At 31.2% G+C, this 23096-nt stretch overlaps 1 long non-coding RNA gene across 1 annotated transcript; it reads left to right on the top strand.

Moving 5' to 3' along the window:
* The first annotated feature begins 1925 nt into the window (after window positions 1–1925).
* Window positions 1926–3247, top strand: LOC114386925. Its single transcript, XR_003661201.1, has 2 exons — window positions 1926–2248; window positions 2899–3247. It is a non-coding gene; the product is annotated as an uncharacterized LOC114386925 (long non-coding RNA).
* Window positions 3248–23096: the final 19849 nt, after the last annotated feature.

Below are 23096 nucleotides of genomic sequence, written 5' to 3'. Positions count from 1 at the left end.
TATTTTTGAGATGGCAATCAACAATTGAAAGCTTAACTATATGCATAAAATGATTTTAGAAAGATGAGGCATTGAAATTTTGTTTTCATTGTTGGTGGGATTAATTAGATCTGAGGTTTATTTTTTTTTCTCTTTATATATATTTCAGCAATTTAGTCCTTAAACATGCATAAAGATGAGGCATTCAAATTTTGTATTCATTGTTGGTGGGATTAACCAGATCTGAGGTTTATTTTTTTTCCTCTCTATATATATTTCAGCAATTTAGGAAGTTGGGAGAACAATTTTTTTGTTTTCATTGTGGTGGAGCAATCAAATCTAAGGTTTTATTTTTTTTCTTTATGCCCATGTGTGTGTGATTTGTAGCGGATTAGGCTTTTAAGGCCCAAACTAACCAAACCCAGCCGCCAATTTCCCATCCCTAGTTGTTAGCTAGGCTTAAAAAGAATATTATCTGTTTGAAAGAAGGTGAAACATTAGGCAAAAAGTTAAATCTCACACAACTTTTACGGAAGGAAATTAAGACCAAAAAAAGCTTGTGAGTGCTTAATTAGAAACCTATTTGAGACATATGACCAATCTAGTTTCTAAATAACTAACACCCATCCATGTATTTTAATACTTTTTCCTTTGCTTGGCTAAAGCAGTACAACCTTATGAGAAGCAAAGCGTATTTTCTCCATGAAATAGTTAATTTCCCAACAATTATTAGGAAAATAATTGGAGTATATAGAACTACCACCATCAATGTCAACAGTGCACCCTCAAGAACCGAGTAGACCCACTTCTTATGATCAACCAACTACTTCACCATTCGTTCCATTTTCTTCACCTAACCCTCAAAGGCAATCAACGTCATCACTTTCACTGCTGACACCTGCACTTCATAAGCCTGCAACTGCAATTGCTCCTTTGACTTGGCCAGTATCTACTCAAATAGCAACAACTCACTCAGTTGCAACTCCACCTCCATCAATACCTAGTTACCTACATCTCCATAACAAGGGATAATCCAAATAGCAGCATCGGAATGCCAAAGGACATGTTTTGCAAAAAGAGGCATTCTGCGTTTAGTTTAGTACTGTCTTTCCAATCAGTTATCGTTAAAATGTTAATGATTATAAGAACCTTATTAGAGCACATGGTTCTCAGAAGCATGTGTTCTAATAAGGTTCTTATAATAGTTGCCATCATTAACTGCACCTTGGTTTGGAAGGCACTAAACCAGATACATGTTAGATATTAATTAGAAAAATAATAATAACAAGTTTTATGAGCCTTAATTTGTGGAAGATGCAAGTTGTAAGGTTGTAAGTTACAAAGTCTTGAATAAGCAATTATGTGAGTATTCAATATTCTTGAATAAGCAAATTATGTGAGTGGTCACTCTATTTTAGTATAAATAGGGGATCATACTCTTGTATTTTGTGTGCCAAATGAAATAAAATCTTCTTCTTCTTCCAACAATACATAACACAACTTTTTGCAAAAAAACTTATCCTTTGGCATTCCAATGGTGTTGCTCGCATTATCCTTGGTTGTGGAGATGTAGGTAACTAGGTATTGATAGAAGTGGAGATGTAGGCTTTATAACTGAGTGAGCTATATTATTGCTTGAGTAGATAAGAGGAAAGTCAAAGGAGCAGTTGATGTTGCAATTGCATGCTTGTCAAGTGTTGCTGCCGGTAATGTAGGTGTGACGTTACTTCCTTGCAGGGGTAGGTGAAGACAATGAAACTGATGAAGTAACATGTTTATCATAAGAAGTGGATATAATCACAGTAAATTGAGGGTGCATTGTAGACGTTGGTGTTGGTAGTTTTATATACTTCAATTATTTTCATAATAATTATTGGGTCATTAACTATTTCAAGGAGGAAAGTCGCAATGATTCTGCTAAGGTCTTTCAGCTCTAGCAAACCAATGTAAAGGAACAATTAGTATTAAAATATGTGGATGAGTGTTATAAGTTGCCTAAAAACTAGATTGGCCGGTTAGATATGTCTCAAATATGTTTCGAATTAAGCACACTCACAAGCTTATTTTGTCTCAATTTCTTTCTGTAAATTGTGTGTGACTTAACTTTTTTTTCCTTTTCCCTAACGTTTTGCATTCTTTCATATTCTGACACAATATTCTTTTTTTAGACATCAGAAATAAACCAAGCAGATGAAGCTGAACAAGATAGTGATCTTGATTCCCCGAGGAAAGGAAAATGTTTTGTGCTATAAAGAAATCTACTTGACAGGTGATAAAGCTTAAAATTTCATTCTTCTTTGACAAAAATTTCATCTCTCCATTGTTCAATTTCCAGTGTTTATGTTTCCTTAAGACTATTTCTTATTTTTAATAATGCTCTTGCATTAGATTAAATGTATTATTGGTTCATTCATTTCTACTTTGACAGTGGGCTACTAAACCATGATAAGAAAAAAGTCTGAATGGTTCTACCTGATTAGAGTTCTCAAAAGTTTTAAGAAGTATGATCATATTTTGTTCAAATTATTAATTATTAATATCAATTGCAACAAGACATGGTCGATGTTGATACAAAGGTCTTTATTCGTATTTTATCTTAAACCATGACATGAAAAAAGTCTGAATGGTTCTACCTGATTATACATATAATTTGTATATTTAAAAGGATTATTTTCTTTGTGCGTTGAGTAAAATTCAAATATAAATAATCAGGTAAAAATCCAATTCCTTAATCATTAGAGGCAGCGTGTTTAGATTCATATTAAATCATTAAAAATCATGTTAATTAACGTGATTTTGAGCAAATATCATGTTAATCATTGAGGGATTGATTTTAAATTTAAATTTGAATTTGGATTAAAGTAATTTTAAATATCTTTGGCATTAGACCATCTATTTATCCAATAACGGCGTGTACAGAAGGCTTTCATGAGTTTGTGTTCAAACTCCAAGAGAATATCAGCCATCACCAGCAGGATTTTTGCAATAGTGGCTATGCTTCTGTGGAGTACCATGAAAGAGAACTCAGAATGCTAAATTATGGGAGGTTAAATCTTTCTTCTGTGCCAGTCAAGTGGTACACCATGCCAAAGAAGTTCTGCATGCATAACTGGTTGAATTAATGCATTTGGACCATCACATCATGTGCAGGCCACCACCAACTAGTGTTCTAAAATGCAATCTCGATAACCAGCAATTGAGTTTTGAAGTTCTCATTTTTTTTTTTATCAACAAATATTATTTTTTAATTTGTTAGTTTTTTTTGTTAGCAGGAAAAATTGAATTTACAATCTATCCCTCCCTCCCTCTTTTTATTCTTTACCACCAAGTCAATTTTATATCTTCTTGAACCAGACATGTGTGTGAGGGATGGTAATTAAAGGACACTTTGTCTCAGCCTGTGTTGATTAGTTGGAAACTGTTTTTTCCAAATTAAGGTACTCGAAGGTGGGATTGTTAATAGCAATTAAATAGTTAAGAGACATGATGGGTTTTGATAAGGTTATCAATGAAATGAATTACCAGTAAGTAGTTCACAATCTGTTAACTGATAAACCTGATATTTCTCTATAGTTCTGCCTCATTGTAGGCACCTGTTACGTCTTTAACAGAAAATTTGATTTTATTATTACTTCAAAATTTTCAAAAAGTTACTTTTAATTTTTTTTCTTTTTTAATTCTTTTCTTTTATTGTACTAATGGTGTTATAATTTATGGTGATTTTTTATAGTTAATTTTTATTTAATTTCTTTAAAAATGATTTTTGACCATTTTAAACCATTTGAATGTGTAATAAATAAACAAATAAATGTCCCAATTTCACATTTATGTTTTTTTTTCTTTTAAAACCATCAGTTTTTTTTTTTAAAAAAAATTAAATTAACTATTGAAAAATTAACACAAATTATAAAATCATGAACATAATGAATAAAAAGGGACTAAGACTAACTTTTAAAAAATTTGTAGAACTAATTAAAACAAATTTTTTAATGACTAAAAAATAAATTATTTAAATTTAAAAGACTAAAAACATAAATTTTACTATTGATCCATTTACTTTTACAATAAAAAATTTAAATATAAATCAATTTAAATAAAATTCTTTAATTTAAAATACTTTTACCTAAAATCAATTTTATATAAACCCAAACCTGAACACATATAAGAGGAACTTGGACAACGTTGGCTGCATTATAACTTATAAGGCACATAAGGCTGAAAATATGAGTACACAAGAAAATGTCTTAATAATGTAGGTTGTGAAAACTTTGAATGCTTACTTTTAAGTCTTGCTTATCCAGATAAAGAGTATATTATTGTAGTAATATCTTATTAATAAGTGTGTCGATCAGTTTGTGCATGTTATTCTAGTTTATCCATCAATCTTTGATATCTCAAATTCGTGTATGTTATTCTAGTAATATTTTTTATGTTAATAGTAGTCTTATTCTACTTTTGCTTATAGTAGAAATACTTGTGACATTTTGATAGTGTAAAGAAATATGAAAGGAATGATCGTGATGGGACTTTATATATATATATATATATGAGAAAAAAAAATATATATATATATATGAGAAAAAAATATTTTTAATTTTTCAATTAGATATAGTGTATATTTGGTTTCATGTTTAGAACCATGGAACGTAGAACTCAACCGACACAAACATGATTTTGTCATTTTGAAAATGTTTGGAAACAAATTTTAAACTTGAGTCAACATGATAAACGTTAGTCCATCTTGAAGTAAGTAAGAGTTTAGTCACCAAATTAAATTTTTTTAGTCTCTTCAAAATGTTCTTGTTAATCTCTCCTGACTAGTTTGTGGCAGTTTAAATGGTTTGAAACAATTTTTTATCATAGAAAAGACTAAAATAATATTTCGAGAACTTAAGGGTGTGTTTGGTTTGTATTTTCATTTTCTGAAAACTGTTTTCATTTTCAAAAGATTAAAATTATGAAAACATGTTTGGTTTGACTTCTTGTTTTTTGTTTTCAAGAAATAAAAATACTAAAAATGCATTTTCAAAAGGAAATGTACTTTTAGTTTTGTTTAAAATTACATTCCTTGCCGCCGCGTTTTTATTTTACCCAAAATGAGGTTGCTGATTTCAACTGAAAACATTGAAAATGAGATTTTATTATTTCCATTTTTTGGTTCGTTTGAGAAAATATTTTCACTGAAAATGTTTTCAAAAATCCAACCAAACGCATTTCAATCATCATTTTCTATTTCCAGTGAAAATGAAAACAGAAAATAGTCAAACCATACACCCCCTAAGATATTAAAAAGTTAAATGTTAATTAATACTTTGTGAGATATTGGTTAAAGAAAACAGAAACGCAGAAGGTTTTTATTGGAATGCACCAATAATTTCTTTTAGACTCCCTTATGATTTTCATAATAAAAAAAATTCTTGTGAGTTCCTTAATCAATGTCTTTGGGGACAATGATTAGCAAAATCATATTAAAAAATACATATTTTAATTTGAGGAAAAATCTTGCGATATTAAAAACTTAGATATTTAAGAAGAAGAAAAATCTTAGCAAATTTAACACTCATTTATCTTATTATTACACCTAATTTTTTTAAATACCTATCCAATACTCATTAACTCTCTTTATCGTTCTTTTCTTTTTATCACATCATATTACCTATAATTAATACTCATCTTTCATTTTCTTTTATCATGCTATCACTAGATGTAAATTAGCATGTTGAGTGTCCAAGTATTTCTTTCCTTATTATCACTCATCAAGTTTTTTTTTCAAGTAAATAAAAAAGGGAGTCCAACAACTTATAGTCATTTCTATACAAGCGAGCCCACAAAGCATCAAGGTCAAACTTGGTGGTTGAAAGCATGTTGCGTGTTCTAGTGAAGGTTAGACACCAAACAAAACCCAATCCATTGGCGGTGTTCTACTTTGAAAAATTATAGGCCATGGATGATAGACCACAATCTATTAATTTAATGTTATATATATGTCAATTTGTGTTTGGCACTCTTTTTTTTTCCTTTGTGTACCTTATAAAGGCCATTCTATTGCTTCTTAAGTGATAATCTGATTTGATATTTTTTCTCACTACTAGAAATTGAGCTTTCTACATCTGTTAATTTCCCCTTTATACATCGGTTATCACCCGATGTCGTAGCCGGCGACGTTGAATCACACGCATCCTACAACGATGGTTCCCCGATCGATTTAGAATACCTCGGGTTCAAAGACGGGTGTCTAGTCAAACCCGTCTTAGATTAATGAACATTCTACATCAGTTATTAAATTTGAACCGTTGTAGAATGTCCATCATTCTACATCGGTTGTTGTTCGAACCGTAGTAGGATCGTTCAAATGCAAACCATTCTACATCGGTTGTTGTGATAACTGATGTAAAATTTACGACATTTTACATCAGGTGAGCAGTGAGCAGTCGTAGAATGCAGCCCCATGCTACATCGGGTGGGCAGCGAACCGTCGTAGAATTCAAAATATTCTACATCGGTTATGAGGATAACCGATGTAAAATTATTTTGTTTTGTGCTATTTCTTGCATTGGCAGCAGAATCTATGAATCAATGCCAATTAATCAATCCATATTGGATGGCATAGAATAATATAGTTGTATGACTGGGTAGGTAATGCAATATATGTCATTTCATATTGGAAGATTCATACACACACAAACATGCATGTGCATACATTGAAAGTGGAAAGAATCAATGCCAATTAATCATTTAAAATGATGAATATGAAAAAGAAAAGAATGAACTTACAGTGGCACCTTCAAATGTTCCTTGTTCAGACCCAACCTATTTGGCATTAGGAATAAGCAAATTCCTCTGTCTTGCCTTCCTAAGAAGTTGAGAAAGTACCTGGAAAGGAAGAAAACAAGCAATTACTACTACAAATTCAATGATCAATCATTTTATGCATTTGTATTTTCTAATGATTGATAAGAAAAAGGAACTTCAATGCTTACTTTAATGCTTTGGCCTCTGGAAAATAGACAAGAAATTGGGACACCTGTTACTTGAGCCATCTCCACATAATTGTAAATGAACATCAATTTATCCAAAACTCAATAAGGGAGATATGCATCCAGCATTAACACAAGCAAAGTATGAAAGGTAGCAACAAAGAGCATCCCTAGATAAAAGAACCAGAATACAAACCTTCAAACAATACACAGCAAGGCGCCTCCTAATTTTTGTGTTTCCATTCTAAAGATCGAATATAATTGAATGATGAACATCCTCTTTCTGCAACATACAAACATGCAGCGACTAAGCCAATAAATTGACTGTGAATATAACTTTGAAGAACAAAGACAAGATTCTAGCAAAAGAAGTTGTTTAGAAAATGGTAGGCATATAAATAGGTCACAAATGGAGAAGTGCATAGACAAACATAGGAACATACAGACAGTAAATAAAATAACCAATTCAAATGTATATCTATCAAATTACAACTTCATTGCAATCTATTTGAATTTGGATTTGAGCCTAACTCAACCCCTAGCAGAGAAGCTTTACAGGATTTGAACACATTACCTCCAAGTCACAAGGCAATATCCTTAACATTGTGCCAAGGCACACAAAATAAAGTGGGAAAAAAGTTTCTTGAAATGATGCCAAAAGAATGACTTTACCTGCTCAGAAAGGAAGAGTGATGACACAAAATTCAGTGAATAAGAACTTAATTTGTAGTCTCTTTGCATAACCAGTAAATTAGAACATAACAAAGGAACCTATTAAGCAATAAACTCAGTGTGTCGAAGCACAAGGTAGTTAAAGCAAAACAATATGGATAGAAGCTGAAGTAAATCAAACTGAACTCTCCCTTCTACTGTAACTTCTTTACTTTCCCTGGTCCCATACCACCTACCAAACCATCAATTAAGTATTGATAAGGTAGATAGTCGAATGATTGAAAAGTCAAAAAATAAAAGCATACACAAAGTAATTCACTTAGAAAATGCTAAGAATATACAGTGCAGGAATTACTCTAGAAACCAACTCTCTATTTTCGTTTAAGTTGATGAAACTATACACAACCTACCTACTGACCAGAATATAACTACTAAAAAAATAATGAGAGAAAACATGTATAGAATAGAAAACTGTATCTCTTTACCTTGATGAGAAAGTTGTATCCTTCACTCGAACTCTACTGTTCCTTATATGACCCAAAATTGGAAATTCTGCTATCTTGAGGTTCGTAGCTCTCTGAAAAGAAGACAACAACAAATTAAAATATATTAGAACAATAACCACAATAACTTGCACACAACCTTCTTTTAATAACAAAACCATACAGCTATCAACTCTAACTGTTTTAATCTCAAAAGTACAGCCAATGAGAACCAAGAATGTAGCTTAAACATCACTCACATAATTTTGGACTTGTCTCACTTTTGATAAGATGATTAATATACTAGAAAATAAAATGTCTACTGAAAATTAAATATCTAAGTTTACCATGTTTTCACATCTTATAGATTGAAGGACAGTTCTACAAGGAATGTTGCCACATAACACTGGCTATTTTTTTATAACAAAAACCAAATTTAACCAATTGCATAGCTTGTAGGGGAGCAAATGAAAAAAGAATGACTAAGACCTCCAACAAGAGTATATATAGTTGTGGCACCATAGAATTTACTCATCAAGGAAAAGAAAAAAAAATATAGTTAAAAAAACAAGACACCTCCCAGGTCATTGAGCTACTGCACTTGTAAAAATGGACAAGGAAACTTACCGCTAAAATTTCCTCTATAAGAGATGATTTAAGCTGGCAGACTTCATCACAAATTGTGGAATTGGTTGATTCATTCCCGGCTATACTTTCTGCCAGAAATCTTTGCAAATCCCTGTAAGAAATGAGGTTATTCAACTTATTGGGAGTTGAACCATTCACTATAGCAGGAACTTTGAAAATAACATTGGAGAAAATGAATTTAACATTGGAGATCTATATTTCTACATTCAAACATAAAACAACATATTTAGCACCCTCCCTTAAAAAAAAATGCTTCTTTGGAATTATTTATGATTAATTCAAATTAATCTAAGTATCTTAATGTTATTACCCGTCGAACCATAAGACATATAAAATCCAAGCAAACTTAATTACCTTTGACACTTTTGGCCACTACATGCATATATGATATATGAAGTTCAAATTTAAATTCAACTTTTATCCATATAAAGATGTAATAACTAAGCACTACTATTGATGTGACTGAATCAAATTGAGTACAAGTATGGAATCAACAATAAGTTTAATTGGAGCTTGACTATAATGCTTTAATAATATTGCTTTTTGCTGAGAAAATTAACAATAAGCTTAATTTTAGCTTGAAACTTATTCACACAAAGGCTATAACTTAGAAGAGGGGATAAAAAGAGTGAGAAAAAAAAAACAAAATTGGCATTTTAAATTCCAGACGTTATTGTAATATGTTAGAGAGGGGAAATGGAAAAGAATAAAAAGAGAAAGGGAAATAGAATTAATAAGACAAGAAAAGAAAACCAAGAATTCCTCTAATAAATAAATAAATAAATAACTTCCGTTAAAAATAAATAAATAAATAAACGTTATTTCTCGATGTGTTCCACGTGATGTTCTAACGTTATTTCTCCCAATAGCCATACTTGAATCAAGCATGGATTGAAATAACTCAAAACCTAAAAAGTGGCTACCTATTGTAAGAAAGTAATGCAAATGAAGTTGCAAAAATTTATGCACATCATGATAGATGCTGATTTTCTTTCCACTCTCAATCCGAATGAATAGGGTGCATTTGAGTAGTACAACATCATTGCTTAATCAATATATATATATATATATATATATATATATATATATATATATATATATATATATATATATATATATATATATATATATATATATATATATATATATATATAAATTAAATTTGAAAATTATCCCGAACCAATTAAAATTTTAGAATTTTAAAGCTTAATCAATATATATTTTTCAAATATACTCTAATCTAATACATCATTGCTAGTGGGGTAAGTATAAGAATTAAGTTATTTAATAAGGATAAATTCCATAAATTATCAAAGTAAAGTTTTAATTTTAATTAAAAACCAGTATAAAAAATTATCTAATAACTAAATCTAATTTTTGTTCATTACCATAACTATAGACTCGTGTTCCTAGATCTCTAGACTTTTAGCGCAGTAATCCAAACATTTTGTAGTTCTATAAGTATGATTATATTCTAAAGTCTAGTTGTCCAAGTTACTTTAAAATGGCAATCTCAAATCCCTAATTAGCAGAGTATACGGTACAAAAAACAACATTAATCAACAAAATGCCAGTTAGAACCTCTGTAGAAAATCAGCTCCAACAAAAGCTTCCTATATAATAACTAAAAATTAACAATTCTAACCTAGTTACAATAATTTAAAATAAAATAGTAAGGACAAGTTATTAGAAAGTGCCTTCCCTTTTCTATATTTATTCTCAGCTATAACAGAATAAACACAAATGAAAGGGAATGCACATGTTGAGGAGTAATGCCTGGCAGTACCAATTACAGTTGTCAATAAATAAAGATACTTATGGTTGCAGGCATTCTTGCTTGTAGTTTAGCCTCCAATGGATTATTTGACAATTTCCAGAGCTGCAAACCACTTACAGCTCAAATTTTGAGAAATAATCTTAAGGTCAAAAATAATATTTTCCCCAACAATCATGTTATAGAAGAAAATCTATAAAAGAGTAGATACAAGAGTTGTTTAATATAGGTTATAATATACACTGTCTCCCCTCTTCTCTTTTCCAATTCGGAAAACAAGATTTAGTCGTTCCACTTCATTTCCATTTGTTAAAGTCTTGAAAACTCTTAAACAAAATGTCATGGAGAAATCAACATAAGAGTTGTTCTAACAAAAGCACAAAATTAGCAAATTGCCAATGCAACAAGCCAATCAATAAACTACCACATTTTACCTATTAGAGAACTAATTGAGCACAACTCCTAAGGAAGTGTATTGTTTATTTGGTGGCATGGTAATGGTGTAAAACTTCAATCTAATTAGCAGCCATGTATCCTTATTCCCAAGGAAGATATTGTGATGAGTATTCAAAGCATGCTTCCACACAATTAATTTAAGTACACAAAATGGGAGAAAGAAAAATAGATTTGAAGCTAAAGAAAGTTAAAAGAATTGCCAATATCTAACAATTTTTGCACCTGGAGCAGCGAGTTCTGGCTGGAGCAGAGCACCTAGCACACACATACACATTGTAGAGTAACAACCAACAGATCCTCCAACCTCTCTTTCCATTCACGATCAGACACTAAATTCTTTTCAAGAATGCCCACCAAATCTCCACCAAAACCACCCAAGTCAGAATCAACTTCTTCCTTTTCAAGAATGCCCACCAAATTGTCGAAATATTTTTTTTAGGTATTTTTAAAATTAATGAACAGTGACATGAAAGTTGAATAAGTTATCTCCAAGTGGCCAAAGGCACGATGTTTCCATATTGGAAATGGTCTAACTCCTTGAAGGATTCCACCGCGGCGGGTTTCGGTGCTCGGATTCCGGCGTCAGGGCGCGGCCTGGGTGAACTGAGCTGATGTTGTCTTGACGATGACGATGATGCGGGAGTTGTCGCGGAGGTCAGTTTGCGGCGAGTGGAAGAGGTCGTCGTTATCGGAGAGCAAGGAGGAAGAAGAGGTGAGTGGGGCGCCATTGTTTCTTCTCTCTCCCCGACTCTCTGACAACAACAAAAATGGAAGAGTTAGGGTATAGAAAAAGTAAGATATAGGGTTTTTTAAGCTAATCCACTTACAACGTGCCACGTCATCATAAAGAGAGAAAAATACATGTTTTCAAAGACAGTCTTTTAAAACCACTGTCGTAAAACATTTTTTAAGCCGATTTTTAGAGACCCGTCTTTAAAAAGTTATAAGTATTTATGAAAATGCCACTACTTTAGTTACTACATCATTTTTCATAGAACCGACGTAAAAATGGTGTCGTAGAAGGCCTCTTTTCTAGTAGTGGTATCAGTTTGTTGTTGATGCTCTTATGACAATTTGTGTCACTATTTTTTTTCATGTCATTTGATGGAGTTTGTCATTAGTAAGTTTGCAAAGCATGAAACAACAATCAAGTAGCACTGTTAGAAAATATGCTTTCTATATCGGTTATTTATGACTTTCAACATCGGTTTTTGAATCAATGTTGAAAGTACCGACGTTGATAGTATTATCGTTAACATCGATTTTTTAAAAACCGATGTTAACGTAAAATTACCAACATCGGTTATATAAATAACCGATGTTGCTAATATGAATTACACCCAAAAAATGTATATTAATGTTGAAAGTTAACATCGGTTTTCAAAAAAACCGATGTTAACTAATGTGTTAATGTTGAAAGTTAACATCTGTTTTTTGAAAAAAACCGATGTTAAGGTTAGTTAACATCGATTTTCTGTTAAAAAAAAACCGATGTTAACGAATGTGTTAATATTGACAGTTAACATCGGCTTTTTCAAAAAACCAATGTTAACGTTAGTCAACATCGGTTTTTTGGAAAAACTGATGTTAACGAATGTGTTAATTTGACAGTTAACATAAGTTTTTTATTAAAAAAAATCGATGTTAACGAATGTATTAATATTGACAGTTAACATTAGTTTTTTGAAAAAACCGATGTTAACGTTATAAAACCAATGTTAACGAATGTGTTAATATTGACAGTTAACATCGGTTTTTTGAAAAAACCGATGTTGTTTTCAAGAATTTTTTTTTAAAATAATGTATCTGTTTTTAAAAAAAACCAAAATTTAACCTGTAAATTTAAAATCAGACCACACAACACACAACATATATCATTTGCATTCTGCTTTCAAATAGGTTTTAGCAAAAAACTAACTATCAAGAAAGGTTATTCAATGTTAAAATTAAACAACAATTGTAAAAAATGTAATGCAAAGTATGTAAACTAATTAAGTAACCTAATGTTACATAGTTGCCTAACATCCTATGTTTGATTTCTAACTTTTAGATAATATTGTGCCCACTGGATGCGAAGCGCCTTAAATCTCTCTGCTTCCAATGGCCTAACTTCATTAAAATACTGCATGATCAAATAAAAAAATAAATTAATAATGTAATAACAATTATAAGCAAACCAAATTTGTTTGAAACAAACAATTATCGTCTTCCAATTATTCTTGAAAGATCCTAAGATTATCGTGGACATCCAGTGCATCACGTAGTAGCCACATTCAGTGATTCCTTTTTGTCTATTACACTTAATACATAATGAGATTTGGATATTAATTAAACGTTAACTACAATTAGTGCACACACACATAAAATATATATAAGTAGAAGTTTTATTTAAATCACGTACCTTAACAACAATCCACCTAGCTGCAACCTTGGATTTAGGTTGTGGAGTATCATCAAGTCCTTTCAAAGCAATAGTGTTGAATATGAGGAACATTAAAATATTGATGTTGTTGAGTTATGCCAATGAAAATGTATTTAAAACAATACTGACCTGTTAATTATTCCCTTAAGGTAGTTGTCTGGCCTGTTATGTAAAGAACAAAACCAGACAACTAGGTTTTCCTTAGGCAGAATAACGACCATTTGCCAGTGTCTGCTGCAGTCGAGACGAATATGGGTTATTGTAGTAGTATAGATTATTTAAATTCAGTTGTTGTGTTTGACTTACCCATTCAGGTAGGCTCCAAGGTAAACATCTCGTTTTGAGCTATGTATCCAACTCTTGATGTAACTTTCGGATTCAAATTGTGATTGCCTAGATCTCTGAATGGACTGTGGCTCGAGGAATCCATACAAATCAGAATTCCCCGCTCACAAACTTGTCTCAGTCAGATGGCTGTGTTGTTAAGACAAAGTTAATTATGTATGAATTTAAAACAATTACTTTGGTAATTAATAGTAATCTAAAATGACTTACAGAATCCACAATTGTATAACAGATATGCTGAGACATTGACCACCGTGTGCAATTTCAGAGAGATCTTCGTGCTTTATATACAATTGGAAGTTTTGATTAAACACCCTGAATATGGTAGCATCCCACATAACCTGGAGAGGCTTCAAAAACAGTTGTGGGATGATCAATGTCATCAAGTACAGGGGATCATCGACCTCATCATCCGGGCTTTCTGGAGGTTTTGCTGGAGACACAGCTACCTGATGATCAAACATAGTTAATTAACAAGTTTTGATTACAGTGAACAAATTAATTGAAAAAAAATAAACATATAATCAGAGTAAAATACATGTTCTGATAAACGCTTCACAAGATGTGTTGGCCAAGCAAGGAAGGTGTTAAGTGCCTGCCCCACTAAGGTAACCTCGTCAGTGGGTACAGAAACGAGAGTCTCTGCATCTTTAACCTCCGCAACACCAACCTTGACTTGGCCATGCAACAAAGGGATGTTGTGAACTGTTGTGGATCCCTCATAAAGTCTTTCTAGGGCAACCAGACGGGAAGGATTTTCTTCAATGTATAGCCCGCATTTGTTTGAGTCATCTGTCCCTGGATTGTTCCCTGAGGGAGCAACACAACTCTCCTTTGTGCTGACACAAGGACCTGAGGGACCAACCTCTGGCTCTGGAGGTAGTGCAAGTCCCTGTGATTGCATCTGAGACTGAAACTGGGACTGCATCTGGCTGAAGGATGTCATTAGCTGTCGAGTCACTTTTTCTGTGATTGACTCATCCAGTTGGTCTCTGATTTGTTGGGTCAGCTGTTGTAGGTCTTCAGGAGGCATGGTGGAAGAACTGCGGGACGTTTGTGGAGCCGATCCAAAGTATTGCTTTATGGTGACACCGGCTTCAACAGCATGAACACGGCCAGGGTGCTCTGGTCACCCAATGGCAGTAGTCAGGACATCCTAATGCCCATGGGGGACGAACGATCCCTGTGACGCTTGCTCTTCCAAAGAATCCTGTACAAAACACATATTTGTCCAAGGAATTCACGAAATACACAAAGATAATTACAATTATTAATTAAAAATGACTTACAATCATGTCAACTATTTCCTTTGCTGCCTCAGACGACATTTGTCCTCTCATATCAAATTCTTCTGAGCAGTAGGGACTTCCTTCCAGGTGTCATATGTCACGTCGACCTTATCACGAGCAACAATCCCCAAATATGTTCTTAATTTCTTTTTGTAGGGACCGTCGGCCTTGCCGATAGCAGGATCGACGTTGACCACAGATCTTTCTACCCTAGGTGGTCTAGTGGCCAATGATCATAGTTGTGTCACCTTGCGTGTCTGCTTCAACGTAGATGGAGATGCTGATGCGTCTACAGGAGGAGGAGGAGGAGGAGGAGGAGGCGAGGCAGGTGGAGTAGTCATGGTCCTTTAAAGAGAAAAAGTTGAGTTAGTTAATATTATCAAAAAACACTGTATGGGTTATGTAAATGAATGTACCAAAATGAAATACTATATTAGAAAATTATGTTAGACGGTGTTAATTAATTCTCCTTCATCATGATCATTACGATTAGCATGAACATCATCAGCTTCTTTTTCTCCGACGTTGTTAGAAGTCATTTGTGTAGACAAAGGACTAACATAAGTGTCCATGTATGAATCATCATCTTTTACATTAACACCAATTGTTTTCCTGTGTAGAACCACAAACCACCTTTCATCACAAGGGTCTTGCACATAAAATACTTGCGTAGCTTGTTCTGCCAAGATGAAAGGGTCATTTTGGTAAGTTAGTTTCTTTAGGTCTACCAACGTAAATCCTAAATCATCAGTCCGCACACCGGTGTTGCTGTCAACCCACTTACATTTGAAAACACAAACAGTAAATTTGACATAGTTAAGCTCCCATATTTCATCAATGAAGCCAAAGTAAGGGATTGAAGCTACACATGGATTGCCATCATGTACACTTGCAAAGTGTTGAGATTCAGCCCTTAGGGTGACCCCGTTATTTTGCATTGTACTTTTGTCGTCTTGTGCTTTTGTGTAAAAGGAATACTTGTTTATGTCGTATCCTTGCCAAGTTATAACATTTCTTTTAGGCCCATGAGCTATCTTTCTTAATGTTTCAGAAGCATTTTCGTCAACAAAGATTGTATCTTTAAACCAATCAGAGAAAGTCTTGTTATGATTTTTCAAGACCTAGTTCTTTGACATTTTTGGATTACTTTGTTTGACTAAACCTTCATGCTGAACTATGTATGGCAAAACTTCATTACTTTTGTTCAACACATACGAGTGATCTTGTAACAAATCTTCTACACTTGGAGTGATAACATGCAGTCCTCTTGAACCCTTACCGCCCACTCTGTTGTCATGGCGAGACTCGAGAAGGCCAACAAGTTTAGCCTTTTCAATGTACTCTGAACAAAATTCAACGGCTTCTTCTGTGATGTACCTTTCAACAATAGATGCTTCTGGCAGTGAACACGTAATAAAAATATTCATTGATAACAAACATTTGTACCTGTGATGATGAGCAACACATTCCAAAATGAAAGCAAGAATCAAAGAAATAGCTGAATGAACACCTACATCAATCATCATTCCAAAAAACAGATATCAATATGAATGCTACACTCAGAAGCAAAACTAATAAATAGGTGCTGATCAAAATAAATTTTATTTATTTTTTACTTATATCTAAGTCCAAAGGAAATACACTCATTTTTTACTTATATATAAAGGACTAAAGGAAGTATTACATTAGTTAAAATAAACCTAACGCGTCAATTTGAAACAGAAACATTAAGAGGCATGTTTGTGTAACACAAGCAACAAAGAGATCTAACTAGTCAATTCCTAACGCGTTGCCATTGATTAGAATTGGACCCTCCACTGAACCTTAGAAAACTCTACTCAAGATCTACTCAAATACCTGACTTCTTCCCTTAAAATCATATCAACGCCCACAAAAAAAAAAGTGAAAACCTTATTGGAGGAATATGCATTCATCAGCCTTATCACGCAACATCCAAATTAATTTGGACGTTGAATGGTTCCATTGCCCCCTATTTTTGTTTCTTGTCTAATCAATGTGTAACAAGTTTGACTCCTAGGCTATAATCTCATCTTGTCACAATTTTGTGCCAAAGCTCAACTTAATATTTTGTTCCTAATGGTTGTGTCATGGTTGTGTCATGGAACTTAATACTTAATCAACTACACGATAGAGTAAAGATAGGAAAAAGAAAATGCTCCAAGTGGTTGTGTCATGGAACTTTTATGTGCCGCCATTGATAACGCTTTTAACAGTTCACAACATTATGCAATTGGTTTGCAAGTAGTAAATCACTAAACTAGATCTATCTAGCTTTAATTTCCATCCGAATTGGATTAAATATTTCATTATCATCAATTTGGTGGACAATGTAGAATCGAACTACTTTTATCAATGGCATGAAAAGACAAAATAGACAGAATTAAAAATAAGTGTTTTTTATAAAGTAGATATGATTTTTTTTAAAAATAGACAGAATTTTTTTATTTAAATAAACATACTAAAAGCTAGTGAAATACTGAAGTGAATAACATTTTACAAAGTCAAGAACCAAAGTGATGACTTGCAAAGTCATAGCTTACAATCTTAGGGACTAAAATGGAGTTCACTCCCCACTTTAACAAATATAAACCAAACGAACTCCTCAAATAACAGAAGAATGGAAATGTAGGTATAGATCATAGCAAGCAAATGACTTTCAATCCCAAATACATGTAATATTAATCCCAAACGAAACCCTTATCTAGTTAGGTGTAACCCACATCCCTAAGCTTACAGCAAGTACCAAATTTTAGATCAAAATGTAGACAAAACAAAAAAAAAATATCAAAGCACCTTCATAAACAAATTTTCAACTTCTCTTTCACAGATATCACCGGGTAGATTCCCAACGTAGACAGTTTTGCTCGAGCGTCTACTCATTTTCTTTTCTGTGACACAAAGAAAAATCGAAAAATAAGCAACAACATGCTACAATTAAAAAACTAAATATTATTTTCCAAGCCCTAGCACCCATTATAAGACCCGTGTTGTGAAGATGAAAACCACAGTAGAGCTAATTCAACGAGAAATTTAAAATTCTGAATAGAACAAAAATATCGCAGCAAAAGGGGAACAAAGCAGTTAGAGTAAAGAAGCAATAAGGTGTGTAATTGGATGACAGGGGCTCGCCTTTGATTAGTGGAGATTGGGAATCGATGGCGATGCGGTGAAAGGTTCAGAAGTTAGGGTTTTTGGTTTTAGAGAAGAAGACACGGGAGAGGGAAATTTGATGACAAAAAGCGTGTAATCTTATACACGTGTAATCTTACTAATAAAATTTAAAGAAGGTCATCCCCGCTCTTGCGTTGTGCGCGTCATGCCTGATTCTTGATATTTTAACATGAAAAGAATAATTGTTAAATAAACATTAAAAATGATTTCTAAAACTACAAAATTGTATATTAATTTCAAATCACTGCTAAAATACCATTTTTTTCTCCAAAGCTTGGAGTTAATGACTTCGGATTTTGTGATCTTGAAGCTGAATAATATTATATTGTTAGATAATACAACACTGTAAAGTATATGAAATATCAAAATAATAAATTGGAGGAATATAAATGAACTAAAATATTATAAAAATAAATTAATGAAACGATTGAATTTATTGTTTTTTTAAACCATGTATTATGAATTTAAATGCTAGATAAAAAAAATAATAAGGATATATTTTGTAATTTTTAAATTATTTTAAAAATTAAAAACTAGTTTTTTTATGTAAACTTGATAATAAAAAAAATTGTTCTATTCTTTTTAAGTGGTATACCTAATACAAATCCTTAAAAATAATTTGGTATAAATAAACACTATATCATCTAAACAAAAATATTCATTCTAAATAAATAATAAATAATATATAAATACTCATTCATAAATAAATAAATAAATTTATAAAATATTTTGACCATCCATCTTTTTATATTTTTTTATAAATGCATATTTCGCCAAAATTAATTTAAGTAAGATATCTTAGAAAAACATGTAGATTTGGTATGTATTAAATATATTTCAAAAATTAATTTTCAAAATTTATTTCTAGAAATTGGTAAATTTTTTTAAAATTAATCTCTAAAATATATTTTAGAAATTTGCAAAAAAAACAAATCAAATAAATTTCAAATGTACTAAATGCATTCCAAAAATTTATTTTCAGAAAGCATTAAATGTATTTTAAATAATTTATTTATTTTCAAAGTGTAAAAATACATTTCAAGTATTAATTTTCCGTATGATAAAATTTTATGCATAAAATATATTTTACTTTCTAGCTTGGACTGCGTTTGTAAAGTTTGGTTACCAAGTAAATGGTCTGGTGGATGGGGATGCCCTTTGAAAGGGGTTTGTGGCCTCACTTTGGCTCGCATAAGTGAGGTTAAATCACATAGTAACTAATAGTTATAGTATCCAACACTCGTAAAATAAAAGGTCCTTTTCATATATTTGGGCCACGATTAATTTACGAAAGAAGCTCTTTCTCTAAAGGTAGCTTTCCTTTCCTAGTATTTTAATTGGATAAAACAAAACTAGTAATAGGCTCTTTGTTTGAAGTTTTCTAATTAAATGCAACGTATCCTTGAGTCAACTTTATGTAGAATTTTCATCACAACATAATCAATTTTTAGATAGTAATTTGGGTGATATAATTCATGTTTAGAGATTTTTATCTTTAACACAAGTTAATAATAAAATTCAATATATATATATATATATATATATATATATATATATATATATATATATATATATATATATATATATATATATATCTAATGCAAAACGACCTAAGAACATCTACTGTGTTGAATTGCTTGCTGATTGAGTTGTTGAAGTAATTTTTTAATGGGTCATACACATTACGCTACACTTTAAATCTTTTACTATTATGTTCTCTCTTTTTTTAAGCAAACTATTATGTTCTCTAATAACATACAATTGTGAGTTTCTTAAATAATGGGTCTAGTTGAAATTATTTATTGAAAAATAATTTTAAATATAAGAGAAATAGACCTCATAAATAATTAAAAATAGCATGTGATAGTCTCAATGTTTATCATAACATCATTTTGCCAAACAAATAAAGTTGACAGCAAAATCTAAAGATAAAGAAAAGTTTGAAGACTTTGACAAGCCAAATATTTTTTCAAATATTAAAATTAGAATTGTAAAAAAATAGAGACTGAAAATAATTAATCCGAAATGCTTTTTCTTTGTTTCTTCTTTCCTAAATAATTTTTTTATTAAATTTATTAAAAAAATTCACATAATTAACAAATGAGGTTAAAAATAAAAAAAAATGACAAATGTAATAAAAATAAACTACATGTGGATTATAATTAACTCTAAATTTAAAGACTTTAAACATAATTTTCGTGTCTCATGAAAATATTTTTATTTTTGTTCTGAAAATTTTGTTTAAAAATAATGAAAATATCATTTTTTTTAAACATTCTACAAATATATGAGATAACTATAATAATTTAAATTAAACCATTGTAACATATATTTTCAATAAATCAAATTAATATATACAAATATTTTAATTTACTTTAAATTTAAAGATAATACGATAATATAAATATAGTAGGATTTCATAGAATTTTTAAACAATATTCTCCATTTACCTTTTTAAGAAGAAAAATACTAATTTTTTATTTTTATAATAATTAAATAAAAATATATTAATAATAAATTTTAATTTTTTTACGATAAAATTGTTTTTACCAACAGTCTATAAAAATTCTAAAAAAGTTAAACTCTATTATTAAAAACAGTTTTTTTTTCAAATTAACTAATCTCAAATAATTTATATAAATGTGTGTTATATTTAAATGATAATCATGAAATAATAAAATTAAAATTTTGAAATTCATTTTACAAATTTAGTTTAATTTTTAAATGCTTGCCTTTTGAATTTATTATTGTTTATTAATTATTTTATTTTTTAATTAAAATACATTTAATAACGCAGTATATGATTTTTTTTAAAATATATAAATAATTAAAAAAAAGGTTATATTAACATCGGTTATTTGAAAACCGATGTCGTTAAGCACTTACAACATCGGTTTTCAAATAACCGATGTTAAAACTGAATTTAGTGTGATTTTAATATCGGTTATTTAAAAACCGATGTTGTACGTGTTCAACGGCATCGGTTTTCAAATAACCAATGTTAAAACTGAATTATTTTACATCGGTTATTTACCGATGTCGTTGAACACTTACAACATTGATTTTCAAATAATCGATGTTAAAATCACACTAAATTCAGTTTTAACATCGGTTATTTGAAAACCGATGTTGTAAGTGCTTAACGACATCGGTTTTCAAATAACCGATGTTAATAGGACGATGTTAAAACTCATTTTTTTTAGTAGTGTAGTACTAAAACACATACTCATCATTCAAACCAACACATGGTACACTCCTTAATGCTAAAAAATGCATAACCACCAAGTATGGAAAGTGAATTGCAGCACCAAAGGATAGAGAAAATAGATTAATGCACCGTAGTCAACCTTCTACAACTCCGGAGATTCAGTACTTTAAGATTTGTGGATTTTGATAAATTTGGCAAATCCTTTAACTCAATGCAACTGAGGTCAAGTTCTTTTAAATTCACTAGATTCTGTAGTGAAATGAATCAAAATGAAGATACCACACAAGCTAAATGAATTATGTTTGTATTCCTTGAATTAAAAAAAAATATAACATTGACACACATTTACCTTCTCTCTATGCCAAAGTTTTTCCATTCAGCCGAATGGCAATTTCAATATTACAAGTTTTTTGGTAGAAAAATTCTGTGTTGGCAAGCATTTGAGAGAATAAAAATACCAGCAAAGAAATCTTAGCGATGTTGCCAAAAGTTGAAGCCCTTCAGCTAGTATATTATGTTAATCAGAGCTATCATATATTTCCAGAAGTTGCACTCTAGTCATCTTAGTAAATATGCAAGGGCTTAACTTATGCATCTTAATTTTTGTCAGGCCAATTTGTAAGCTTCTAATGCCCTCATTACCCTGCCATCAATGTAGAAGAAAAAGTTTAAACATCATCAAAAGTCACATTTCTCACAAACACAAATTCAAATGTTATTCAAGAAATTTTATATAGTTAGGCTTTAACCTTGTTGCCTTAAAATACTTCACAAATGTCATCAGCATCCTGCAACCAATGACAACTTCCAAGGTCTTTGCTAGATTCTTGATGAACAAACTCTTAAACCATTTCATATAAACTATCATGCATACATATAACATCCTCAGAGAATGTTATAAGAGCTTTATCTTTAGCCTTTCTAACCCAACAACCACTGAATTATCATTTTCGCCATCTTTCAATAAAGATTTTATGTTGCCCACTTTTAACTTTCTATGTAATCTAAGAATGAAACATACAAGATCGAGAAACATTTGTCGCTCTGTACGATCAAGATCATCATAACTCAGTTTCATAACATCATAAACTTTTGTTGGAGGCATTTTTTTAAGCTTGTCAAGTTCACTTTCCCATACTTCCTTACTTTTTCCACAAAGACGACGAGCCAAAACTTTAACAACTAATGGAATTCCTTTGGCATAATGGACCATCCTTTTTGATAGATCATCATACTCCCTTCTATAATAACTTTGATTAAAGATGATCAAATGGAAAAGTTCAAGTGCTCCGATGAAATTGAGTTCCCTAAGGCGGTATATTTTTTTAGCTTTGTTCATCTCTAGTTGTTACAATTATTCTACTACCTGATCCAAAATTATCAAGCATTCTCAATAAATTTTGCACGTGATCAGAATCATTTAGATCATCAAGAATAATAAAAGCTTTCATGCGACCAATTCTTCAAACAATATCGTTGAGCAATAAATTTGTTGTCTTTATTTTCATAACATCTTCTAGTTGTTCAGAAAAAATTTCATTCTTCAAAGAAATTATTCCATGCTTGCTTGATTGTTCTCTTTCAATGGCTAAAAAATAATAACCTTCATATTTGTGCTATAGTTTGTTAAATATTTTTTCAGCAAGGGTTGT

This window comes from Glycine soja, chromosome 15 (assembly GCF_004193775.1).
Source record: "Glycine soja cultivar W05 chromosome 15, ASM419377v2, whole genome shotgun sequence".
NCBI classification, from domain to species: Eukaryota; Viridiplantae; Streptophyta; class Magnoliopsida; order Fabales; family Fabaceae; genus Glycine; species Glycine soja.
Note: the sequence above shows the minus strand (reverse complement) of the source record. Positions and strands in the feature narration are given on the sequence as shown.